The sequence below is a fragment of the Nomascus leucogenys genome, chromosome 21 (genome assembly GCF_006542625.1).
Source record: "Nomascus leucogenys isolate Asia chromosome 21, Asia_NLE_v1, whole genome shotgun sequence".
Taxonomy (NCBI): domain Eukaryota; kingdom Metazoa; phylum Chordata; class Mammalia; order Primates; family Hylobatidae; genus Nomascus; species Nomascus leucogenys.
The window spans coordinates 54,716,970-54,744,493 of NC_044401.1; the positions used below are offsets into that span (position 1 = coordinate 54,716,970).

The 27,524-nt window shown below is 50.5% G+C and overlaps 1 protein-coding gene across 12 annotated transcripts in view; it reads left to right on the plus strand.

Annotated features, from left to right (window-relative positions):
• Positions 1-27,524, plus strand: part of ATP2B2 (ATPase plasma membrane Ca2+ transporting 2) — a 388,078-nt gene that overhangs the window by 171,068 nt on the left and 189,486 nt on the right. For all 12 annotated transcript variants that reach the window (XM_030801577.1, XM_030801576.1, XM_030801580.1 and 9 more), the window contains one exon: positions 804-900. The gene's annotated coding sequence lies outside the window, so the exon portion shown is untranslated. The remainder of the gene's footprint in view (positions 1-803; positions 901-27,524) is intronic.

Consider the following 27,524-nt stretch of genomic DNA (forward strand, 5'->3'; position numbering starts at 1 on the left):
ATGCCAGAGTAAGACTCCATATCAAAAAAAAAAAAAACAAACAAATAAATGAATAAATGGATTGAGAGAGAGAGAGAGAAGGAAGCTGATAGGGAGCCATGTAGCATCCAGTGCCTCTGCTGCTGCTGTTTATTGAGCGTTTCTAAGACCCACGGCACTTATGCATATTATATTTTAGTTACCCCTCACAAAAATCCTGAAAAATAGGTATTATGATCTCTATCCTCCAGATGAGGAAAAGGTGCTCAGGAAGTTTAAGTCACTTGCCCAAGAAAGTATCTCTGTCTCTCCAGTGCACACACCTGTGACCACTCTTTCACACTCCCTCTGCCCTCACAGGCCACACACAGCCATCTGTAAAATGGGTACAACGGTGGCATCTTATGAAGATCCAGCAAAGATAATTTTTGTAAAGTGCTTAGCAGAGTAGCTGGAACGTAGTAGGTGCTCATGAAATATTTATCAAATGAATAGAACAGCTAGATGCCTGATGCATGTTAGTTAAAGGGGCAGCCCTCTCTCTGGGGCCTGCCACTCAACCTTCCCAGTCTCAGACAGGGAGACCCCTGCCAGCAGGTGGGCTTGCACCCCTGAGATGGTCTCTGGGGCCCAGGAGGGGCAAAGCCCATCCAGGCTGGTCTGAATGCAGAAGGCAAGGGCTAGGTCCTTGTCAAACCTGTCCCTAGCCTAGAGCCAGTGCATTGGGGACACTCCACACCACGGTTACCTTCCCTTCTCCTTTCTGACCTGGGTCCCTGTCATGTCACCCACCCATAACTAATGCCATCTTTCCCCTTTTCCAGAGCTGAACTTCGTCACCCAGTCCCTACAGCCAGCAAGACATGGGCCCCAGTTTCTCAACCCTGACACCTCTCATTTAACCAGAAGAGACGTGGAGGGGTGAGTTGGAGACGGGGGCTTGACTGGGGGGTATCAGCCTGGGAAGAGAGCTGCTGGGGGTGGGGGCTGCCAATGGAGGGTCAACTGAGCAGGAACCCAGTGTTTAAAAGCAGCTCTCTTCTCTCTGTCATCCTATCGGGGACATGTGTATTATTTATGCAACATTGGGCCGGTTTGGGGAAATTCCCTGGAAGCCGTATGGCATTTGAATTAGGAGCATGGTGTAGACTGTGGAGGAGGAAGGCCCCATCATGTCACATGGTGGATGGTTATCAATCCAGGGTCTGTCCCAGCACTGGCACTGGGGAGCCCAGGCGGATCTGACACTGCCTCTGCCGTGGGAGGATAGACCGGTGCCTGAATGAAAAGAAAAACCAGACACCTCACCTGGTCCTGCTTCATTCTTCTACCCTCTGGGCCATGCCTCAGCCTGCGCATGAAGTCTTGGAGGTGGGGTAGTCAGGTGGGCTTGCTGGGATATGTGCTAAGTGCTGACAGAGAGGACAGGACAGGCCAGCTGGGTGGCAGTGGTATGTTTATTGGTTATTGAGAGCTTGGCAGCTGGACTCAGTCCCAGGTTCAAATACTAGTTCTGCAACTGGGACAGCCCCTCTGAGTCTCAGATCCCTCATCTATAAAACAGTATTTTGCAGATGATTCATGTCAAGTGCTTAGCAGCGTAGCTGGAACATAGTAGGTGCTCATTAAATACTTATCAAATGAATAGACCTGCTAGGTGCCTGATGCCTGTTAGTTAAATGGGGCAGCCATCTCTCTGAGGCCAGAACACCACTCAACCTTCCAGAGCCAGCATATACAGCAGCTCTGTGAGATTTCTTTGGCTCCTTGCTGAAATCAACCATGTCTTCCTCTGTGCTCCTGAAGCCCTTTCTTGGGGCCTCTGCTATTTGCCTTGATTGGCCAAACTTACATTAGGGTGATATACAAATCTTGGAGTGCATGCCCCATGGACCCAACATGTAAGAGATCAGAGCTCTCACTGCTTATCTTTCAGCATCAGACACAACTTATGTTGCACAAGCTTGTCCTCAGAGCCAGAGCTTAGAGTTGTCATCTCATCTGACCTTCCCAGTAGCCACCATTAGCCCTTTTCACAAATGAGAAAACTGATGCCCAGAGAGAAGAAACTTTGCAGCCAGCATGCAACCCTGAGCTTCTAACTGTACAAGCCAGCATCACTGGCTTCCTACTGGCTTTGTGCCTGCCTGAAGATGAATAACCACAGACTCAACTCAGGGAGGGAGCAAACAAGCAGATGGGCCACGTGCCTCCCTGTTCAGCCTGCAGACACCACCCAGACCTCTTGCTTCGCTAAAGTTTGGTTTCTCGCCCAAGCACTTCGGGACGAACCAGATTGTTTCCAAACACATTACATAATTGCTCACATATTTATTTAATGCCATCTCTTGAATATTAAATGATCATAATATGGAACAGAAACTTGAGCATCTAAACCCAGCAGCTTTTGACAGGCGTAGGTGGGGAAGGAGGTTGAGGAGAGCCATCCACGAGCCATCCTCAGGGAGAGACGGTGACATCGCTCCTCTCCTCCTCCTGAGATGGGTTGACGAAGGCTTCCCATGCCCATCAGTGGAAACCAGGTAGTGGAATTTTCACCATGGAATTCAACCTGTTTTGTTATATAATAACAAAGATGCATCATCTTCTCTCTAAAGGATGCTTGAAGCCAGGGCTTAGCTACCTGTTTATTTGGTTACAAGTGTTTATTGAGCACCCTCTATGTGCAGTCATTGTTATACTTTTATTCACCTCTCATGTACCTTTATGAATGGGACAAAGAGACCCCTGGCCTCAGTGGGACTGGGGAGGGATGAACAGGGCCCAAGATAAAGTGGTAATGTGAGCAGAGGGCCCCTGTGAGGAGTTTGAATTACAATCTATGTGCAGTGGTGAAGTTATTGGGGGTTTCCAGTGGTCCGATCAATGTTTGAGAAACATCCCTCCAAAGCCAGGAGAGGATTGGGGGGTGAGGGGCACATCAGGAAGGGCCAGATCACAGTTCTAGGTTGGGGGTACCAGGGGGTGAGGCGGGGAGAATCCAGGGAGGACATGAGGGCCACCCAGACCCTAAGTGGTGACCTTCTAGCCTCAGAAGTGGCTCTGTCCAAGGTGATTCTAAGTTTCTCCAAGGGCAGCGATGGAGGGCCTGACCTGATGGCCAGTAGGAATCACAGTCACACTAATGTTAATAATCATCTCAGTGCCTAGGAGTCCCTAAGTACTCACTGAGTGCCAGGCATTGCGATGAGCCCCTTGTCCTCACCACCAGCCTGTGTCATGTACAACTTTGTTATCCTCATTTCACAGAAGAGGACAGCAAGGCCCAGAGTGGTTAAGTCCAATGCCTGGATTGCCAGGAAGCAGCATCTCTCTCCACACATACAACCCGTGTTGGTTGAACGAATTCACAGTAACAACAATAGTCACAAAAATCACCATAGCAATCACTTAATACAGGGCTTGCTTTGTGCCAGGGCCTGTTCTAAATGTTTTAAAATTTTTAATCATTTAGTGCTCACAACAGCCCCATAAGACAGACATGACCATTCTTATCCCCATTGTACAAACAAAGAAACTGAAGCAGAGTGTTCAGTGTTAATCCCACCCGAGTTGGGATTTGAACCCAGGTAGTATGGCTCTGGAGTTCAGATTTTCAGTAAAATGAAGTGCGGGCGGAAGAAGTAGCATCTGCTGGGAACCAGCACTCTGACCCGGCACTGTCTGTGTTTCCAAGTCTGGGGTCAAAGCCACTGGCTCACTGTCGATGGGACATTCAGCAGCACTACTTTTGGGGCAGGCCTGGGCTGAGCCCCGGGGGAGGGAGTGTGTGCCAGCAGACCCTCAACCCTGAGGGCTGACCTGTTCTCTCTGGAGCCAGAGCGAAAGGTCCTCCCAGAGCCTGCCCCTCCTGCAACTGCCAAGATGTTCCAACCACAAAGCAGCTCGAGTCACTGCCTCAATAAGGGAATCAAGGAATCTTGTCACTCTCTTTGCCAGCAGGAACATCCAGAGAGGAAAACCAACTAAGGGAAGTTGTGGAGTCAGAAAACGTTTATGGAAAATGTTTTACCCCAAGACTGTGCCAGAACAACAACTAAATCCTCCCCAGCAGAAACCCATTCTAAGTAAAAATGACAGGCATCTTTCCTTATAAATAAGTTCAATCGGCAGAATTTCCACATCAGCAATGTATTAGGCAGTTGTAATCAACACCAGTTTACAAAGCAACTGACTCATCCCTCCTTAAAATGTGGACAGTAATTCCCATCTGAGGGGCCGTGCTGGGGGATGGGAGCCCCATGCTCGAGAAGGTGTTTTGTAAAAGGTGGAAATTGGCACAAAGGAGGGCTTTAAAAGGACTTGAGGATTCTTAAACAGCTTATCCTTTTGGGGAGTTTGAACTTTTCCCTGCAATCCTGTTCTCTTCAATGAGAGAACGAAGGAGAAAAACGTGAGCCCCCTATGTGGCCAGACTGCCCCAGTCTAAAATTCAGAGAAGGGAACAAAGAGGTTGCGTCAACATACACCCCAAACCTCTGGTAACCACTTATCAGAGCCAGGGAGCCATCGCACAAGACCTCGCTTGGGGAGGAGGCGTGGTGCGGTGGGACGCTCCGGCCGCAGGTCGTCTCCCCTCTGCCGGGTGCAGGTCCCGGCTGTGCAATCCCGGACAAGTTTTACTTAAGTGCTTCCCACCTCAGTTTTATATTCTTTAAAATGCGAGCCCCCGTTTTTGAGGATGTTGGAAGGATTCAATGGAAGAGAAAATAGGATATGCCCAGCTTAGGGCCTGAAATATTGACGACTGCTCAGTGAGTTTTGTTCTTTTGTTGGTCCCCAGTGGGAACAATCGCCTCAAATGGTGAGGACCCCAGGTACCTTTGCTGGGACCGTGTAGGTCTCTCTCAGCCACCTGCGGACTGGGAAAAGAGAGTCTGTCATCTGTATTAGTTTGTTAGGGCTGCCGTGACACATGACCACAAACTAGCAGAAATGAACAAGGTGTCAGAGGGCTTGGTTCCCTCCGAGGATGGTGAGGCTGGCTCTTTCCCGGCCTCTCTCCCGGCTTCAGGTGGTTCGCCGGCCATCTTTGGAGCTCCTTGGAGTGGAGAAGTAGCACTCTAGTCCCCTGCCTTCACGTCGTCTTCCCCCAGTGAGTGCCTCTGTGTCCAAAGTTCCCCTTTTTCGTAAGGACACCAAGTCATTCCAGATTAGGGCCCATTCTAATGGCCTCATTTTAACAATCACCTCTGTAAACACCCTCTGTAAATACTCATCTGTACCTCACATTCTGGGGTGTGAGAGGTTAGGACTTCAATCTATCTTTTTGGGAGGACATAGTTCAACTCATAGCCCCATCGTAATGATATGAAGCTGATTCTGGACAGACCACCAGTTCCTTCATGACATTTAGCTTCCCAAATATTTTACATCATTCTCTAAAAGTCTGACATCCTTCTAAAAATCACTGATATCTTAGCTTCCAGGGGATGCCCATTGGCATCTTAAACTCCAGTCCGGGACTGTGGGGTCATTATCTTACATAAAGAGCCTGTACGTTTGAAGCCGAGCTCTTTCTCAGCACAACCATGTGCTAGACTCCGGAAACAAGGGAAGCCAGGGACTTAGCTTTCAAGGTGGTTACAGGCAGGAAGGCCACAAAACAGGTAAGTGTGCAACTGGCTGTTGTTGGATAGGGGAGTGCCAGGAAGATCATTCCCAAAATGATCTTCAAAGGGTGAGAGAAAGAGGTTTTCTTCCTAGGTCACCTCCTGTCTTTGTTTACCTAGAGAAGTAATGTCCTTCCTGGGTGGTCTGAGAACCTCTGGGGAGCCCCTACTCCCTCTCATCAGTCACTTGACTTTCATTCTGAGATGACACCCATTCCTGAGTCTTCCCCAGGGAAGGTGGGAAGTGGCACAGAGACCTGAGCCCATCACCCCCGCTTGGCTGGGATGCCCAGAGAGGTGGGGGGTCAGTGCTGGACCCCCTTTATTGCCAGCTCTCCATTTTTTTCTTCCCCAGTCATCTCATGGATCTGGGAAAGTTAACTAAGCTTCCCCATCCAGAATATGAGCGGTTCCCACATTGCTTGAACTGAGAACCTACAATCCATATTCGCACACTGACACCAGCACCAAGCAAGTAGCTGGGATCACAGGCATGAACCACCACACCTGCTTAAACCATATTTTTAAAAGCAAAGGCTGGGAAGCGAAGGAAGTCGCTAGGTTGACTAAATAATATGTTTGCAGCATAGATATTCTGCTATTTGTCAAACAGGAGTTGCTGTGATTAGCAAAATATCAATTCACATAAAAGTGAAAAAATATATTCAGGAGTGTGTTCCTTACACCAGAAATATTTAAGATAAAACACACATTGGCACGTGAAGGGGGAAGATTACAGTAGCCGGGAAACTTGCTCATGTGGAAAGTGCTCCTTCTCCAAGGATGCTGGAGGAAGGACAAGTTGCTCAGCAGGAAACAATAAATGTTTTCTTCCTGTTTCTCTATGAAGAGAAAGTGATCAGGCACATTATAGGGCACAAGCAAGGAGTGTCATGGGGCCCAGAGGCAAGGTGGGTGGGGGCTTCTGTTACCCTTTTTTCCCCTTAGTCCGGAGAGGCTTCCTGGAGGAAGCAAGATTCTGTGCTGTTTGGCCCAGGCTCTCCTGGCCTGGCATCTCCCCACGTGACTTGTTTCAGTGGAAGCCTCCTTGGGTTGGGCCAGATGCACGCGTCATAGCCACCCTTTCCCCACGTTCCCAGGGCTGCTCCATGCCAGCCAGTTGTACAGAGAGTCCTCAGAACAAAAGAACTTCCAGGTAGCCAGGGCTGAAGCCAGGGTGTTGCTGATAGGATCAGCAGCCTCATGCTCATGAGAATAAAAGCCCAAGAAGAAGCCAGGGGCACAGAGTCATGCCCGCCACCCACGTTGCTTTTGACAGAGACCACTGTTTTGCCAATTACCGCACTGTGGAGGCCAGCCCACAGACCTTAGTGGCCAGCCCCGCTCCCCTGCCCCTCCCCACCCCGCCTCCTTCCTCACTGATCCCCCGGCCAGAAAGGGAGGCAGCCCTGCTGGCAGCTAGGCCTGGGTGCCGTGGCCACCTTGCAGGGTGTGGCCATACGCTGCAGACTTCTGCAGTGACTAGGTGCCGGAGTCGAGCAGTCAGAGAGGGTACTTGTGTCCGTGGCCTGGGACCCAGCGGGGACACCGGGTGATTCACCGCCATCTCTGGTCAGGTATGGGAGGCTGGGTTCGCGAGGCACTCCCCACAGCCCTGGACTAGTTGGTCTCCCCAGAAGCCTGGGTCTCCAGTCCAGGGCAGGGCAGTGGTGGGGAGGTAGGGGGTTGCTGAGATGGAAAGAGTATAAGGAGAGGAACCTGTAAGCTTTGAGTCCTTGTCTGGGAGGGAGAGTGGAGGGCAAGCCCTGGCCCAGGCGAGCTCTTTAGGTATTGATGAGGAGCCCCAGCAGGGACTGTCTCTGGCCTCACCTGGCTCCATAAGCATGCTCTCTCCAAAGGGCGGTGAAAGCATACAAGAGCATGGGCTCTGGAGCGAGAAGACCCAGGTTCAAATCCTGACACCCAGGTGTCCATTTGGACATTTACCTCCATCTCTCTGTGCCTCAGTTTCCTACCCTGTAAAATGGGGGTGGTGGTAACAGTTCCTATTTCATAAGGCTGTGTGAAGATCAGATGAGATAAGCGAGGGAGCCCTTCAACACAGACAAGTGTCCGGTAGGTGTTAGCTCTGAGCTGCCCCCTTTCCCTCCCTGAACATGGGAGCCGCCCTCAGAGGCAGCAAGGTTGATGCTGGAAGGAAAACTACCTGCCCATCTCAGAGGTGCAAATACAGAGGAGATGACCTAGGTCATGGTGTCAGTTTCTGAGTCAGACAGACTGGAGTTTGAATCCTGTGTCTGCAAACGGTTTAGCTGGGAAGGCTTACACACGCTCTCGACCCCTTGACCCCATTTTAAAAATACGTGAAATGGGGATAATAATAGGACCTAGCTTGTGGGTTACGTATAAGGATGAAATTACGCTGTACACATAAAGGGCTTATCCCATGCCTTACACTGAAATTGGGAGCTACTGTCACCACCACCACCATCATCATCACTATCATCATGGTTACTATTATTGTTATTAGGAAATAGAGACTCAGAGAGGGGAAGGGACTTGCCAGCAGTCATGTAGCAAGTCAGAGGGCAAGGCAGGACCCAGCCCTGGCCTCCTACCCCTCAGTCCCTATTCTTTCCACTCCCCATACCCCCTCACTGGCCCTAATGGGTCCTTCTGGCCCTCTGCACACTCATCACAGACAGTTCCCGCTGACTTCATTGGTTCTGGGCATGGGTCTAGGGGTGCCACACAGGGGAATCTGGCATCCCCCCAAGAGGCTGAGCCAGCAGACAGCCCAGGTTGGAGGTTACCTTGTCCCCATGACCCACAGCACCCCTCTAAAAGCCCTCCCAATCCCTGTGTCCAGGGATCACTGGCCAGGGAAATTCTCTGAGGGGGCAGGATATAGCTTTGGAGGAAGCTATCTGGGAACTGCAGACCTCCTCAAGCTCCTCGCACCCCAAGGAACTCCTTAAATAGGGAATGATTGGAACCCCAACTTCCACCAAAGCTTCCCTGGGCTTTGAGGACAGTCTGGGGGTCATGCTCAAGGGTCTTCTGCTTCTGTTGGCCAGTACACACCATCTTTGCAGGCTTTGCTCTGTCTCTCCCACCTCCTGGCCCTCCCAGGCAGAGATGAACAGAGATAAAAGAGGAGGCAGGGGAGAGAGGAGAAGGAGAGGATGGGGCTTACTGTAAGAAGAAGGAAGGCTCACACACCTGTTTTAATAATACAAATATTACACACACAATGTTAATCATCATTCCTATTTCTTGAACACTTATTATGCACCAGGCACTGTATTAAGGACTTGATATATATTGTCCCAGTTCATCTGCACTACAGCCTTATCAAGTAGAAAATTATTATACCCACTTTGAAGATGAGTAAACTAGAAGGGTCTTATTCATCTACCGTGTAATGAATACGGTTGTGAAGCAGATGATACAAAACAATGACAGAGAAAGAGTGAAATATAACAGGGTGTCCTGGGGACTGTGGCAAATTGGAGAATCTTTTTTTTTATTGAGCCATGATACACATAGTAGATAAAGTGCACTAATTTTAAATGTACCACTTTTTACATGTGTTTACACTGGTGTAACCACCACCCACATTAAAATATTGCTTGTAGCCCAAAATATTCCTTCTAAGGTATTCAAATTTATTTTTTCCAAATAATATTCTGCAAAACTGTCCCAGCCGAGAGGAACCTAAGGAGACATGATGACTAAATACAATGCAGCACCCTAGATGGGGGCCTGGAAGAGGAAAAGGGTGTTAGGTAAAAACAGAGGACATGTGAATAAAGTGCGGGTGTTCATTAGTATCAACATATCAATATTGATTCATTGATTACGAGAAAGGTACCATTCTAATAGAAGATGTGACTAATAGGGGAAACTGAATGCAGGACAGAGAAGAACTCTCTGTATTGTCTTTAGGAATTTTTTTGTAAATCTAAAACTGTTCTAAAACAAAAAGGTTATTTCCAGATATTTTACAGATAAGGAAACTGAGGCCCAGAAGAGCAAAGCCTCTTACTCAGGGCCCCACAGGAGCAGTGGACTAACTACAACCAAAAGGCTGGTCGGTGCTCTAGCTGCCAAGGGTGGAGTTAGGGGATGAGGGTGTCAGGGGTGCTGGGGTCTCCTTGAATCTGTAAGTGCCTTACAGTGAACTCACCTCTGCAGGAAGCTGGCCACACAGCTTCCCCTCTGCTGCCTCCTCCTGAACTCTCCAGGGCTGTTCGTTGAAAACCAGTTCTCCCACTGGCCTTGGCCCCAGAGGGAGTGTTCATAGGCAGCTCCTGTTCTGAGAGCAGGATGTCACTCCTGCCAGTCTCGATGCAGGTGTCTCTGAGCCTCCCATGCCCAGCACAGGGGTGGCATGAGCACAAGGTGTTGGTGGAGTGTTGGATGGATGGCTAAGTGAAAAAAACACAGGATGGAAGAAATGAATGGCAAGCTGGGTGGTTGAGGGGATTCCAGGGTGTTAGAGAGTGCCAAGAGCATGGACTCTGCAAACAGATGGCCAGGGTCAAACCCTGACTCTCCCACCTCTAGCCAGGAGAGGTTACTTAACCTCTGTGTGTCTCAATGTCCTCGCCCCAACACGGGGAAAATAGTATACCTGTCCTTAGAGGGCTGTTCAGGTTAAAGAAGTTGATTGACATGAGGGAGGGAAGTAATAAATAGAAGAGGGAAGGAGAGCTGGGGAGATGATGAATTAGTTGTCATATTGAGAGACGGAAACTTGGACAAAGCCGTAAGACTGGCCATTCTCCCAGAAAAGAGGAAGAGGAGCAGCATTGTACAATGGTTAGAGCATGGATTTGGAGGCAGAGCTGCCAGGGATTAAATCCCAATGCCACCACTTACCGGTCATGTGACTTTGGCCAAGTGAGTTAACCTCTCTGTGCCTCGGCATCCTCATCTGCAAAATGGGTATGATAGCAATGGCACTCACCTCAGGAAGTGGCTGTGAGAACTAAGTAGTTGCCTGGTGTGGGTATAGTGCTTAGAATTGGACCTGATATGTTTACTACAACCCTGGCATATCATGAGTGTGTTTTAAATAAATAGGAAAGGTTTTGTGCCAGAAGCCCACCCCCTCCCTTGAAGGGGCTCCCACGTTCAGGATGCAGGTCCAGGCGTCACAAACTCACTTACCTCCTGAGTCCAGGGGAGAAAGTGCCCTTAATGAAGTCATCTGGAGAGGGGATGACCTAGTGGCCACATGTTCATCTCTGTGGCCTCACCCGCCTCCAGCCAACTCTGGATGGGCAGTGCTCACAATATTTTAAGAGAAGATAGAAATCTGGATTCTTATGCACAATCCCCCAATTTTTAAACATTGGCATTTAATTCAATTTTATTTTAAGCTCTGAGCAAAACAAACAAATGTATTTTCAGTGGGCTGCTCTCACAAGTAGCTGGTTTGTAGATTCCCTCCAGTCTAGTCCTGCCAGTTCACTTTCTTTTATTATTTTTTCTGCATTTTAGAGAAGAGGAAATGGAGGCCTAGAGATAAATGCTTGGGCTCTGATATATTTGACCACTTAATGGAGCCAAGTTCTCCTCTCGCCTGCTACCAGCCATACCCAGGATCCCCGAGTAATCAAGTGGGGGAGGGAACATCAAGGGGGCATTTTTCCCATGGACCAGGGTTTTTCCAATAGCATATTTGAAATATGATTTAGGTTAGCCAGACACCATTTGCACCATGTGTCAGAGGTGCTACTGGGTATAAAGCAGGAGCCTTCCCCTTCACCACTTCCAAAGCTGTAGCAAAGATTCGCAATTTATGGAACCCAACTTCACTTCTAGCCCTGGCCCAGCAGGCTGGGCACCAGGATTCCGCCTTCCATGAGCAATGAGGGCTAAGGTGGCCTGCCAGAGAGGAGTAAGTTCTATGGTGAAGGAAGTCACAAAGTAAATTCTAGAGAGGCTAACAAAAGTTGGGAGACATGTTCAGGAGAGACTTTTAAGAGTGATATTTTTTAAGAGAAAGTTAAAAGCTTGTCATACTCTGAACTTGAGTTGTTTTATTCTTTTCTATTGAAAACTGCTATCTGGTTCCCACCTACTTAACCTGCCTGCACCTCCACCTTCCCATCTACAAAATGGGGACAAAATCATAACTCACTTTGTACAGCTTGCGATGAGGATGGAATATGACACTTGTGGAGGATTAAACAATAAAAACCAGCCATTGTCACTGTCAGCAGCTGCCAGCCCACCTGTTTGCACAAGCAGCGGCTCAAGAGCCTTTCACTCTTGGTCTCTCTTTACCCTAACTATCCACACCTGTGACCTTCACTTTGAAGAGTCCAGTGCATCTGTCAGCTGTGGAGCACCTATTGTGTGCCAGGTCCTGTGCTAAATTCTTCCACCCGTGTTCTTTCCTGTAGTCCTCAGAGCAACCCTGGACGCCAACATCTTCATCACCATCTCTGCAGCTGAAGAACCTCAGGCTCTGGGAGAAAACATGAGGCATCCAAGGTCACCCCCAGGTGTGAATGTGACCTTGAGCAAGCCCCATTACCTCTCTGAGCCTCCAGCTTCTTCATCTGTAAAACGAGATGCAGGACACCCACCCCAGGGCTGCTGTGAGGCTCTATGAGGTAATGACTTCGAAAGTGCACCGTCAGCTGTAGATCCCAGATAAACGGATGGTGTGGATGTGAGTCCTTCAGAGGCCTACTCCTGTTCGGGATTCAGCACATTTTAGCAGTAAGGGCTACTGAGAAAAGTTATTTCAAGTGTCTTTTTCTTGGGTGGTTTCCAAATACATCTCCTTTCTCCAGCTAACAAGTCCAACACTGGCTTCAGCAGAAGCTATGCACAAAGAAAGTTACTTCCAGTGGAATGACCAGGAAGTAGAAGGGAGATAGGCATGATGGTCACAGGGAAGACAGGATCCCAGAGAAGGTCTCAGGCTGTGCAGTCAAACGGATGTGGGATCAAATCCCAGCTCCTCTACTTACCAGCTGTGTGATCTTGAGACAACCAACTAACCTCTCTGAGCCTCACACAGAGGGTTGTTATGATGAGGGGGATAAGCACAGCAGCTGAGAAAAAGCAATACACATGTACTGGAAAGGAAGCCTCCTCAAATAGGGCACAGCAGTACACATACACGGGACCACGAGGAGCTGGCGGGTGGACACTGCACTTTTCATCTTGGCAACCTGGCTCACAGTAGGTACACAGCATACATTTTTAAAAATAAAATCTTACATTCATTTTCCTTTCTGCCTTGTGCTCACCCACTTAATCCCCCTTGTCTTTCAATCCCCAGCCCCACTGTCCCACCACTGTGAAGTGTGAAAGAACACAGACTGTTACCTGACAAACCTGGGTTGAAGTCCAAACACTGCCCTGCCTGGCTGGATAGTCTTTGATAAGTTACCTCCCCTCGCTGACTCTCAGTCTCCTCTTCTGTAAATGGGCTAATATTGCCTCCCTAGCGGTAGAGATGATGTATGTGGCTGGCATGGCCTCTGACACAGAGTAGGCATTCTGAAAGTGGCAGCAGAAATGCTGTTGTTCCTTCCAAATGTAGCCCATGGCCACCTCTGGCTCTACATTCACACTCAGACTAACTCCCTAAGGAGTTCACAATCAACTTGTCTCTACATCTCAGATGTCACAATACAAGCACCTTGGGTGTATACATCTCTAAACAGTGACATTTCACCTCCGTTCCCACAATCACTTTTCACAATTTCCACACTCTCACTGCTTCTGTATTGGTTGGACTTGGAGGGATTAACAGTGTCCTTAAAACACCTTAAAAAGGAGTATCAACAGACAAATCAGTCTGGATCAAGAACAAATGGCCCAGAGATTAAAACACCTGTCCATAATCACCGACATTATCCACTGGCTATGGGTGTATTCATGCCCATGAAAGTTCCCAAACTGAAAGTTCATGAATGAAGGATTTTCTGGTCCTGGATACCATCTTATCCTCAAAGATAGCTTGCAAACTCTTCACTGTTACTTGACTGATTGTTTATCGGGGCTTCTCTGATGCCTCCAGATCAAGACTAAATTCTTGAGACGTAGGATTGGCTCTGCTTCCCTGTGAGGATTTGTGTGGGGGCAGGTGCGGGGCTTGGCGGGAAACCCACTAAGGCAGGTCACACAGGGGCTAGGGTGCCACAGAGGGACAATCTACTCCTTGGGATGTGCGTGCCCCAGAAGTCTGAAGCTGGCAAGGGTCTCAGGCAAAACCTTGTCCAATGTCTGGCTAATATCCACTTACCTTGCATGAAATGCAGACCCTGTTCTGGGAGCCCCCTCCTCAGAACTGCGAACAGAGTCTGCCCTGTTATTAGCTGGAAAAATCTGGCTTTAACACCTGACATTGTGGGAGGATTGCCACAGCCATGTGCGAGGGGCTTGGAGAGTTTATCTGCAGTGACATAGTCTAGTTGCCACTCTGAACCTGCAGTGATGTGTGGCCTGCAGAAGCCACGTATGCCATATAGTTTGTTCCAGTGCAAATCAAAATGGAAAGGCACTCTTTTTTATTTGGGTAGGCAAAGAAAAAAAGGGGGAAAAAAAGAGGCCAGGTGTGGTGGCTCACGCCTGTAATCCTAGCAGTTTGGGAGGCCCAGGCAGGCAGATCACTTGAGATTAGGAGTTCAAGACCAACCTGGCGAAACCCCATCTCTACTAAAAATACAGAAATTAGCTGGGCGTGGTGGTGCACACCTGTAATCCCAGCTGCTCGGGAGACTGAGGAACAAGAATCACTTGAACCCAGGAGGTTGAGGTTGCAGTGAGCCGAGATTGCGCCCTGCATTCCAGCCCGGGTGACAGAATGAGACTCTGTCTCAAAAAAAAAAAAAGTAAAACAATATTTTTATAATCTCTAAGTCCACCCTCTCTTCTTCTGCATTCATTTAGGATTTCTCTCCATCCGCCTCCCACAGTGAGGAGGTGAGGGGTTCTCCCAAGCTCCACTATTACCTCGCAAGGGCAGGAGTCTGATCTTAAAACCAGCACCCCCCTCACCTGCTGCTTGCTCCAGCGCTGGCTCCAACACCTGGGCCTCTCCCTCCAGGCCCCTGAGCTAATTACAGGCTTCCCTAAATCATTGTAAGGAAAAGCTAATTAAATCAGGGTCGGCCATTAATTTTCTGGCTAAGGACAGGCAGCCGACACTTCTCTTCAATTCCAGAATCCAGAAACCACAGCTTGGAGCTTCCTTTGAGGTTGGGAGTATGGTTTTATCTGTTAGGGCTGATTTTAGGAACAGCAACATGTCCCAGTGACCATGAGGGATCAGGTTGGGGACCTGAAAAACTGGGCTGCACCAAATCTATATGGGAAAGGGTATGAGGAGGTGAAGTCAGATGTCCCTGCACCCGCCATTAGCAATTGTATGGTGTGAGAAAAACCCCTGCATTCGATCCCAGCCCTGCCACTTGCTAGGCAGGTATCCTGGTCCAGAAGTCTCCACATGCAAGGCAGGCAGCATCAGTGCTGGCACAGAGAGTGGAGTGAGTTCTGAGCCAATGTTTGTTGAATGAACAAGTGACTGCTGAGTGCCTGGCTCAGTGCCACACACACAGTAAACACCCAAACAATATTTGTTCTCTTGTCCCTCTTGGAATCTTCTTTTGGAACTATAACATTCATGGGATGAGGTGGCTTAAGTTCCTAAAACCTTTATATCGAAACATTCATTGGAAGCTTTCCTCCTTTGAGATCAAGGATGAGAGATGTCAGAGGTGGGGTAGGGGCAGGGGACACAGGAACTGAGTTCTCCACTCCTAGAACTCTAACGCCTCTCACGTACCATCAGATGCCAGCCTGCCCTGCCATGCTGCCCTGCCATGCTGCCATGCATCAGCATACCTCTCTGTAAAGCTGGGCACCTTGACAGGAGTCCCAGCTGTGACTCTTCTCTCTTTCTTGCTCTGTTCCCTCATTAGCCAAGTCCTCAATAACCCCTTGAAAGGCCCAGACATTGCACATTGCACCTTCATTATTCACTCCCGCCTCGGCCACTTTATTGCAGACGGTGAGTGACATGCTTAGCTAATTCAGGGGACCCCAAAGGCAGGAAACAAATAGGGCAAATCCACAGTATGGCTGAGGACCACTCTGTGTGTCAGGTTCAGCACAATGCCCGGAGTACAGATTCTGGAGTCTGGTTTGAATCCCAGCTAGCTGTTTGACCTTGGGCAAGCGCCTAACTTTTCTGTTCCTCAGTTTCCTCCTCTACAAAATTGGCATGATGATACCAGTATGTCCCTCGTGGGGTTGTTGTAAGAATTAAATGAGTTCATAATGTGCCAAGTGTTCAGACAGGACCTAGTGCATAGTTGGTGTTCCATGAACATTAGTTATTACTCATGATATCAGAACAAATATCTCAGTTGATCTTCGCCACAGCCCAGCCTGGCCGGAGAGTATGATGGCTCTCACTTTATAGATGAGGTCCAGGGAGGGGAAGCCACTTGCCCATGGCCACACAGAACAAAATCCCTGCCCCACACCTGTCCCCGACAGAGGGGAGACTGACAGCACCTGCCAGTGAAAGCGGGGCCCGGGGCAGAGCAGGGGTAGTGAAAGGAGCTTTCAAAGAAGGGCCAGGCCTCCCTCAGAGGCGTGAGTGGAGTTGGGAGGTGGCTATAAATACGCGAGGCGAGGGGCTGTGTAACTAGGCCAGGAATGTGTGTTAGTCATTGAGGTCAGCACGGCCGCAGCGGCGCTTGGCTGGGAGAAAGCGGATCAGGAGTGGGCTCAGGTGAAGCCAGAGAGCTGAGGCCAAGGAGGGGTTTTGCTGGGGTGGGAGTGGCACTTTCAGCTTGGGGGCATGCTGGTACGCCCAGACCTTTGTCATGGGACAAGGGCAGATTCCCAGGAGTGCCTCCCCTATGCCTTCTAACCTCTGAGAAATCCTTCTGTAGTCCAGACGGGGTCAAACCTCCAAGCTGCCTAAACCCACAGTCCTGGTTTCCAAAGGCAGACACGAGTCCCCATTTTGGAGGAGGGCAAGCACGTCCTCGGTAGTTTAATACCTGTGCACTTACTTTGATGTGTTAGGGGAAAAATACAACTGGCAAGGCAAATCCATGATATTGTGACTACGAATGCTTAAGATAACAGTAAATAGAGAGATACATATGTTTCTAAAAGGGAGGTGATTTCAGGACAGATGCAAAGTATATGCTAGAACTTGCAGACTGGCAAACATCATTACTGGAGTTTGAGGGTTTCTGGTCCACAGACTAAATGCGAATCTTTTTGCTGTGAGGTTCCAAGCCCTCCCCACCCCAACCCCACCCTACCTTCATTCTTGCTGTGCCTGCTACCTGGAATGCCTCACTGGCAAAGGTGAAATGTGCTCCTCACTGCAACCTGCACAGGCTGCCCAGTCCCCCGTCTGTCTACTGCCATTTCCCACACTGCGTGAGGTCGTCCTATCTGCAGCCATCGCTCCCTCAGCAACAGGGAAAGCAAGCTCTGTGTCTTGTCTTCCTACCTGCTGTGCCCAGCATGGTGCCTAGAGCCAAGCACAGGCCCAGGATGTGACACCCAGTTTACATCCTGGAGCTGTCACTGCCTGGTGCGAGACTGTGCATGTGCAAGGCTCTGGGCTCAGTCACCTCCCCATGTATCAGATGGGGATGACAAGCTTCCTTCTCCAGTGGGGTTGCACGGATTCAGTGAGTTTACTCCACCTCAAGGCTTTCTTAGCCCAGTGCCTGGCATGTTCTCGGCACTACACAAGTAGTGGCTGAGTAGTATCATCAATGCTATTGTCGTTATTAAGGGCCAGGGGATATTCATTAAATGAGTCCATAGTGTTGCAGGCTGAAGGGGAGAGAAAAAAAGAATGGAGCATGTATGCATTTAGGCTGGAGAGAAAATTCTCAGTGGCTATTTTCCCAACCCCTCTCATTTTGAATATGGGGAAACCATGGCCCACACTGCATCCCTGGGACCAGGACCCAGAACATTTGCCCTTCAGTCTATGGTGCTCCACCACCACCTCCCTCCCCAGGCTGGGGGAAGGGGAAGAGGTGGCTGAAGCCAGATGCACCTGCCCAGTGTGACACTTGCAGGCTCCCCGCCCCCAGCCTTCCTCAGCTCCTCAGTGTAGACCCAGTCGACCTGGTTAGGAGTTCCAGGGCTGTGGCCTGCACCGAGCTGGCAGGAGAGTCCTCACTTCACCGAGGCAGTGAATCAAAAGCCTCATTCTTTGTAGACTCCTCGGATAGGTAGAAGCAGACTTGACCTTTGTCGTTTGTTATTTTTAGCAGAGCAGGCAAGGAATGATAAAAACCTGTACAGGAGCTGGCTATAAATAGCACGCCTGTGGCTTTTTTTAAGAAACACACATACACACACACACACACACACACATCTGAAAATTGTAGATCTAAACAAGCATTGCCCTTCAAAGTAGAATAACAGCATTAGCGTGACACTTTACAATCAGCAAGCCCATTTAAGCTGTCACTTCAGCTCACCGCACAATTCCACAGGGTGGACACTTCCATCGTCTCCATTTTGCAGATGAGGAAACAAGGAATGAAGTCAGCCAGGAAGGCTGTGGGCACGGCACCTGACACGTGGCGAGAGCCCTGTAAATATCACTTTCCTTATCACTGAATCTCCAAGAAGTTGAGTGACTTGTCCAGTGCCACGCCAGGAGAAGGAAGAGAAGCAGGACAGATGCCAGGGCCACCTGTCTCCAAGTCCATGAGTCCCCTGGCTGGGGCTGAAGGAAGAAGAGTTAGACCTGGAAAGGTCAGAGGAGTGGCAATGGATGTTAAGGGGACAATGGGACGAGAACTGGAACGACAGGGTGGTATCTGAGGTACTGGCAGCTAAGAGGGAGTGGCTGTTTGGGAAGTGCCTTTGGGGTCAGCAATGAGAGAGAAAAAGGGAGGAGAAGAAGATAGAAGATCGCTGGCCAACAGTTTTTTAGGACAATGCCATGCCAGGGTCACCTCGTCCAGCACTGCCCTCCTTTGGGCAGAGTGGGAAATGTCGGTAGGCTCCATGGTGGGAGGGCTAAGAGCAGGTTATCAGCACCGGGATGAGAGCCGACGGAGGCCCAGGGGCTGGGGCCAGGGCAGCCTGCAGCAGGGAGGAACAGGTCAAAGGCAACTAAATCAGAAAGGGGTCCTGAAACTTGGAAGGTAATGAACTCCAGGTAACCATGTTGAGGGCCTGCCCGGGGTTCTGTGCTGTGCTGGTAAATGTTTCACAACCAGCTCTCAGGGAGGTGGATGTCCTGCTTTCCAGTGCTTGCCAATTTCTGTGGTGTCAATGCTCCCGCCGTGGCAGATTGTAAGCTGCCAATATGAGATCACTGACAACACAATCGGCTCTCACAAGTCAGTATAAGCAACTCCAGAACAAGACTGCTGCCACATCATGCCACACAAGATGGAGATACTTACGTCCTGCTTGTTTCAAGGGAAAAGAAAAGGGGCTACCAGTAGTTTTTAAGCTACCATTAATTGTGCATGTAACACATGACAGGCAAAGTATTTTACAGGCAGTATCTCGGTTAATTCTCAGGACACAACTCCAAAGTAGATATCATCGCCATGTTACTGATGAAGAAACCAGTCTCAGAAGGGTGAAGTGACTTGCCCAAGGTCACAGGGCTCAGTGAGTGGTGGAGCTCAGACTTAAGCCCAGGCCTATGTGAGCTCAGAGCCTATGCCCCAGACATATACCACCTGGCCTCTAGCCAGGGTAGTTCTGGGACCTCAGCTGGGGCTGGGTTTTCAGGCAGAGGCTGATGAGTGGATTCCTCTGCAGGGCTGGCAGCTGAGAGCTCCCACCAAGTCACAGGGGAAATGGTTACCACCCTTGGGGGAGGTCCTGAGAAGATCGAGACACTCCCCATGGGGAGAGAGCAGAGCAGGAAATGACCCTCTTAATACTGAAGAAATGAACCAATGATATCTTCAGATTCCCTCTCATTTTGTTTAGATCAGATTGTCTATGAATTAAAAGTGTTGTCACCTTTGCAGAATAGAGATGAAAAAGCAAGCTAGACATCCCTGAGCACCCACTATGTGCCATGTACATATGAATTACTCATTTATGCCTCCCAACACTCCCATAATTGCAGGTATTGTTAGCCCCATTTTACAGATGTATTAATAGAAACTGAGGTTCACATTGGCCAAGTGACTAGCACAAGGCCACCCAATGGTAAGTGGCAGAGCTGGGCTTCAATCCCACATCTCTTTGATGCCCAAGCCCCTGCTCTATGCTCTGTGTCCCCCAGAAAGAAACAGCACCTTATATCTGAGAATCTACTTACAGTTTACAGAGATCCTTCCATACCCTTCTTTTATTTGGTTACTACTAACCAGCCCCTGGGGAGGTCAGGAAGGCTGGGGGGACAAGGTCAGCACTCTCCCAGCCCACGGCAGCTGTCCTGCCCAATAACCCCTGATCTAGTGCTCTTCCAACCCCCTGGGGCCACCTGCAGGGGGATGTGCAGTGAGAGAGGTGGCCCAGCCTTTCAGGAAGTCTCATCCACAGAGGGCCTGCAGAGTGGCCACTAGGCTGGGGCTGTCCCCGCTGCTGGTAGCAGGCCTTCTTGGAGAGCCTATGCTCTTTGGAGCTGTGTCTGATGAAGAGCCCTGAGCAAGGTAGCCCCACATAAGGGGGGTTCTTTATGGGGCTAACAGGCAGCCCTGGAGTGAGCACTTGCCTCCAAGCCCTGGCCTGGCTGCAGTGTGCTCAAGGCAGGTGGTGACTGCTCTGTGGGCCTCAGGATCCCTATCTGTAAAATGGAAAGCTAGGGCTGGACAGAGGAATGCAGCAGCACCTCCAGCCCTGATGCGCCGCAAGTCCACATAAACCAGCCCCAAAGGCAGGTCCCAAAGGGAATTCCCGGAAGTTTTCTGGGCCCAGCATCCTCTGGGGAGTGTGTGGGAGATATGACACCCTTGTGGGTCTAAGGAACCCATCAAGACTCCATCAGCATCACCATCTCCTAAGGGCAGCCAGTCCCTGTCTGTCCTCCTCCTTCAGGCTTGGCTCTGGCCCTCCATCCCACCTCTTCCCTGCTCCCCTCAACCACTCACTGGACACCCTGGCAGGACCCAAGTGTTCCCCAGACGTATCACAGGGTAGGGAAGAACAGGCAGGGACTAAGGAGCCAGCTGCCTGAGTCCAAATCCCAACTGCATTTACCAGCTGGACAACTTTGGCCAAGTTGCCTGACATCTCTGTGCCTCCATTTCACCACCTGTAAAATTAGGGTGATCACCAAAGCCACCTTAAAAGGTCTTTGGGAAGAACTGAATGAGTCGACACATGAAAAGTTCTAAGAACAAACAGAACCTGGCATGTAATATCATGTTCCCGTCTCAGGGCCATTTATCATTTGTGGGCATGTCCCCTCTTCCGTCTCTGCAGCCCTCCCACCCAGCTGCCCTAGGGGGTTGGGGAAAAACCAGGTTCTATCAAGCGGGGCTACCATTAAGGTCAGTTAAGGGAACTTCCCACCCCCTGGAGGGAGCACTGGATTGAGAGTCCTGAGCCTACAGCTTTCATTCAATTGCCCATGACCCTGGCTTCAGTCCCCCTTTGTGCCAGGGTGCCCCCTCAGCCCCCTGCACATTCGCGACTCTGTGAATGTCTGCTGGCTGTTCTTCTCCTCCCAACTGTGGCCCTGTGCAAGGAGGGCCCCTTTCCTCCTTGCTGATGTGTCCTGGGCTCGGAGTCCACCCCAGATCACAGCATATTGAGTGGATCACAGGACCCGCGGAAGGCAAGACATGACTGTGCCGCACTGCCGCATTGCAGATGCTGTTACACGCAGGGCCCTCCCCGAGGGCTTCGTGTTCATCATCAGGTTCCATCCTGAAATCCCTTCTCAGCTGCCCCCCTTCCCAGGGTGAGGACAGAAATCTGTACAGTGGTCCACAGGGGCCCCCACTGCCTCTCCTGTCCCTTGCCCACACTTTCCCCCAGCCATCCGGGCCTCCTTTTAATTCGTTGAGAACTGCTAAGTTTTTCCAGTCTCAGGGCCTTTGCACAAGCCACACCCTTTGTCAGCAACACTGTCTCTCCTCTTACCTACTGAACTCCCACTCCAGCCTGCAGACCCCAGCTCAGTCATCACCCCCTCGAGGAAACCCTCTGTGAGGCTTCCTGCTCTTGCCAGCGACACCAGGGGCCTCCTGCTGAGCATGCTCTCACCCCTCTGTAAATACATATTGGTTTGTGTGATCATTTCATTTCGTGGCTGTCTCTAAACCCTCTTGAGAGCAGACACCATAGGCATTTCTGCTTACCACTGTATTCTCAGCACCTAGCACAGAACCTGGGAAAGAGATGCTCAGTGGGTATTTGTGAAATAAATAAGTCGATGGAGAAGCAGGAAGCATATGGCATCGTGCCCATTTTACAAATGAGGAGCCTGAGGCCAGAGAGGTTGAGAGACTTGCCCAAAGTCACACAGGCCATCACGGTAAAGCAGGGATTTGAGCAAGGGCCACCAGACTCCAGCTCCCGAACTCTTTGCACCACTTCGGAATTGCCGCCTGTGGGTGCAATGGAGGACTGAGGCAGAGTCCCAGAGGGTGGGGCTGGAGTGACAGGGAAGGGCTGTGGTTGTTCTGAGAACCATGGCTGCCTGCAAACCTCACAGGGAGTGAGCCCACAGCCCCTCTGCTCTTCTGCAAGCCTTCCAGGAAAGATCTAAGCGCTCATTATGACTCCAGGTGTGTCATCCTGGGTTTGTTACCTCCACTCTCTAAGTCTCAGTTTCTTCATCAATAAAATGAGGGTGATACTCTTCACATAGCAAGACTGTTGGGGGCAGACAGTGTGTGTGTGTTGGGGGGGCAGACTGTGTGTGTGTGTGTGTGTGTGTGTGTGTGTGTGTGTGTGTGTGTGTGTGTTTTAGCCCCCAGGAACACCCTCAGCAGAGGTAGCAGATGTGGCCCCTGTGGCCTCTGAGCCATTCAGGCTGGACATGCAGGCCCCTGGGATGACCACATTTTATTCCTTAACTTCTTACTGGTTATATTCCCAGCAGTGTTGGCCACCCAGTGAGTCAGCAGTTAGGCCTGCCAGCTCACAGCATTCTCAGTCGTCACCCCTCTGCTCTAGGAATCCTCTTTCCCTGCTGGGTCCCCAACCCTCTTCAGCAGGAAGACGACAGAGAGATCACAGGCTTCAGGGAAGACAATGCATATCTGGATCCTCAATCCTGTGCCACAGAGCTGTGCACCCTTGAACAAGCCACATACTCTCTCTGGACTCGTTTCCTCACCTCTAGGTTGAAGACTGATAACATCAAATTCTCCTGGGGTAGTAGTTAAGAGCCTGGCACACAGTAGGTGCTCAGCAATGTCAGGTTCCCTTTCCTCTTCTGACACTCCTGGATTCATCATCCCTACCCGCTCCCTTTCCTCCTTTCTTCTCCTCTTCTTTTTTCAGGGAGGCAGCCTTTCAGCAAGAGTGAAAACACACACACGTCAATGTTAGCTAGGGACCCCAGTACAGGACCTCACATTCAGTGAGAGCTGAATAAATATTTGTTGTCTGAATGATCCAAAGAAATGAATTACGAATGGCAGAGTGTCAGGTTGTAGGTAGCTAGGAGGGGCCATTTAGGGATAGGGGCTCTCCTTCCTGGGTGTTCAACTCACCTTGAGTCCAGCCCTGGGCTCAAGTACCCTGGTCCAAGTTGGGACATCTCTGGACAGTGGGATCTGAGTGGAGTTGGGATCTCCCTTTACCCTTCCCAAGCTGGGCATGGGGAGGGAGCCCCATTCATTGACAGCTCAGGAAATAGCAACTCCTAAGCCAGGACCCCTAAATGAGTCCAAAAAATATTTCCAGAGCCACAAAGAGATGCAAACACCATCCAAAACTACTAGCAGAATTGCTTTTTCATTCAACAAACCTGCACCCATCAGTTCAATCAATATTTATTGAGGATCTTTTCCCAGTGCTAGGGATACCTCAGGCAAATGAGACCCAGTTTCCTATCCCTGGGAAATACCCCAGCCAGATGGACAAGACAGATTCATATAAAAGGGTTAATTGCAACAATCTCTTCTTGGGGCACGGGGAAAAGGGGGATGGAGGGAAAATCAAGGAAGGCTTCATGGAGGAGGGGCTGCTGGAGCTGAGTCTTGAAGGATCAGTAGGAGTTCTCCAGGCAGAGAAGTGGAAAGGGAAGGCATCCCTGGCAGAGGGGGTGGCACATGCAAAGATGCAGAGGCATGGAAATGCAAGTGTCTTTGGGAGCAACAAAGACCCACTGTGGGGTCTGAGGGTAATGGGAGCAGTCTGGAGTGGTTATTCGGGCCTCATGAGCTACAGTGAGGAGTTTGGATTTGATGCTGAGAGCACAAAGGAGCCACAGAAGGGTTTGGAGGAATGTAGGCAGCTCCGCAAGGTTGCAGGGAGTTAGTAAATGGCCAGGGGATGGCAGGGGAGGAGGGGGGAGGACAGTTAGGAGGCAGGATTGATGGCTGGGAGTGGACAGCATGTAAGACTCCGCATTACCAAGGAGGTATTAGCTCTGAGGGGCAGCGCAGATAAGACCATGGCCTTGTGCCTGGGAAAGGCAGTCTGCCCCAGAGAGTCCTCTGAGAGTAGCTCCTGCTTCCCCAAGCTCTGCGTTCTTCCAGGAGGAAAGATCCCTCATTGTTTCCACAGTAACACTGTGAGCTCATGTCCCTGACCTTGGCCTCTGGCCTTGCAGAGGGGAGGCAGGGTCAACCGTCACCACTCACCTGCCCCACACAGGTGCGAGCCTAGGGTGGACCCTCATGGGGCTAAGGTTTTCTAAGTTGTGTGGCCGGGAAGATATGCCCACTGCTTTGGGAAACCTAGGTCCCAAGCGGTTCCAGGACTCAGATTCACCCCACCTCCCACAGGGTTCCTGGGCTTGCCACAGGGCCTCCTGCAGTTCCTGTTTCAAGTTCCAATTCCCCTACTCACTCTGTGACCTTGGGCTACAATGTTTCACCTGTACCTCAGTTTCCTCATCTGTAAAATGGGAATAAAAATAGGATCCACCTCCCAGGGTTTTGTGAGGAACGCACGAGGTGTGTGCACAGAATGCCTGGCACATAGTAGGATGTCGGTGTGAATGGTGGCTGGCCAGAATTCGCCAGAAGCCAGGCCTACAACCTCCTCCCTGAGGGAGCAAGGACCAGTAGGAGGAGGAGAGAATTGGCGACCTGAGTTCAAATCTCGGTAGACTAGAGACCAGCCCAGCCTCAGCCCTGCAGGTGCTATCTGGGAACCCTTATCTACCAGCCAGAGGAGTTGGAAGGCACCTCCTCTCCGCCAGCATTTTCCCTGGGACCTGCTGGAGAATCTCCCTTCTGTTTCTTCCACTAATAACAGTTGCCGTTCTCCTTTAACTTGCAACCCCGCCAAGTAGGTATCATACCCATTTTGCAGATGAAAAAAAACTGGGACTCAGGGAGGCTGAGTCATTTGCCCAAGGTCACACATCTGGTAAGTGAGAGAGCCGGGAGTTGGACCCAGGTCTGTGTGGCCACAAAGCCTCCACTCGAGATCTGGTTGGCTGAGGGAGTTTCAGGCTTTGGTGGGAGTGGGGAGTGGGTGCGAGGCTTCCGTGTGACTGGAGAGGAGATTTCGGGCAAGCCAGCCCATGTGGTCCCCTGGATCCACAGTCCGTGGCCCCTCAAGGTCTGGGGCTAGAGATCCTGAGTTGTGTGCTTCAAACTTGGGTAACTTTAGGCAGGCGCAGAGAGAAGGGCCTAGGGTTTGAGTGGGACCCTCAATCTTGGATTGGTCCTCACTGGCTCTGTAACTTTTAAGTAAGGCTCTGTGGTCTCCAGGTCTCTCAATTTTCTTTTCTTTAAAATGGGAAGAAGCCTGGGCTCTTTGAGGGTGATCTGTGGGAGTCAGAGGAGACAGGAATGTGAGAGACCTTTGGAAATACCTTCTCATCCCCCGAGGAACCCAGCTGACAGCTCTTTGTGGCAGCAGCGACCTGAGAGCTGCCCCAGGACTCCTACCCAGGTGTCTGCAGACCCCAAGTCAGGCAAGGCAAGGGCAGGGGTAGCCCTCATCCATGCTTCCCAGAAAGAGGAGAGACAACAGAGAGCCCATATCTCATGCTGAAGACACAGCTGGCCTCTAATTACATCCAGTCCTCTCCCCTCAGACCTGCCTGGACCTACCTCCTCTATTGCCCTCGTGCAGAGAGCCTCCTCTATTGCCCTTGTGCAGACAGCCTCCGGCAGCCTGGGCCAAGCTCCGTGTCCCCCTTCCTAGACAGACTGACCCTCTTCACTCACCCTGTGTCTCAGCTCCAGGACCCCTCCCCAAGGAAGAAAATTGTGGTCTGGCCAACTAAACACAGAGTAAAAATCAGATTGGCCGGCTCCTCCCTCTGTCCCCCTCCCCTATTTCTCATACCTTTCCCTAACCCTGACTCTCAATCGGTGTCCACCATAAGCCAAATCATGCTGGAGGCAGAAGCTATCAGTAATCCTCCCAGCTGGCCTCCTGCCTCTTTCCCCCTCTTCCCTGTGGCTGACCCTGACCTGTCATTTCCAACCTTCCTGGAGTTGCAACACTAGTGCCATTGTTTGTCTAATTTCACAACATCTCTGCCTGTCCAATACCCCCTGCCCCCCAACACATCCTGGAAGGACAGGCCAGATGACCCAGGTGTATCTGCTGCAGGAAGAGAAGGCAAAGGGGATGGGGCAGGGGACAGATGTCTGTAGCCAGATTCCACCCTCAAGAATGACCTTAGGCAAGCCTAATCTTTTTCTTGAGGCTTCGGTTTGCTGAACTGTAAAATGGGAGAATTGGATAGGAGTTCTCAAGGGTCCAACAGACTCGTTCAAGCCTTTACTGCACCATCTAACACATGCTGGGACCTGAGACCCGGGATGCTGGAGTCATGTCTGATGTGGTCACAGCCCAATGAGGGAGACAGACGTGTAGACCATCACAATACAGTGTGGCCAGAGGTAGAACAGAGGCATGAACCAACTCAGTTGGTGGAATCAGGAAGGACTATCTGGGGAAGCAGAATTTGAGTTGGACTTTGAAGAATGAGTAGGAGTGGGCCTAGAACTGGAGTATACCCACAAGGAAAAACCTTCAAACTGTGCTGTTCAATATTTGCACTGCCTCAGGAGATAGGGGCATCCAGTCACTGGGGGGTGGATGCAGGCACTGAAGGATGTGGGACCTGGAATGTCAAGGAGATGGGGACTTGGCCAGGTGGCAGTTCTAGTCTTAGGGTCTGAAAACCAAAATCCACAACTGCCTGAGAGTTTGGCTGCTAGTGTACGTTGGTGAGGGCCCAGCCCATCCCAGACAGGGACCACTGGGCAGGCAAGACTCAGGACTTGGGAGTGGACAAGTGTCAGGGCTCCCAGTGAGCCCACACTCATGATGGTCTTTGCATGCAGGGAGCCCTGGGCTTGGAGTCCAGAGGCCTCCGTCACAAGTTTGGTCCACTTCTTACTGCCTGTGCCACCTTGCCCTGGCCACCACATCCCCCTGAACTACACAGAGCTTCCCCATCTGTACCCTGGGTGCTCACGGCAGCCACCCCAGAGGTAGTTGGGAGGATCAAACGATTTACTGTTTTGTAGGTGGCCTTTACAAACTGTAAAGTGTGCTGGACACAGAAGGCAGTGTGATTGTTGAAATGTGTGGCTCATAACAGGCTGCTTCTCGGGCTATTTTGTAACCAGGGAAAGCGGTTTGCCGCCAAAGATGTTGAAGTAATAATGGTAGGATTCCTGGCACAGACATGTAGGCTGGCAACAGATGGGAGGTGCAATGGGCCTTTCCCCCTCTGCCCATCTTTGCCCACCCTCACTCCAACATCTCGGAACACCTTTACATGGGCCTGTTTTGGGGAATGGAGAGCCTGTGGGCTTTGGGGAAGGGCAGATGCTTGGCCCTGGTTCCTGGGGTGCA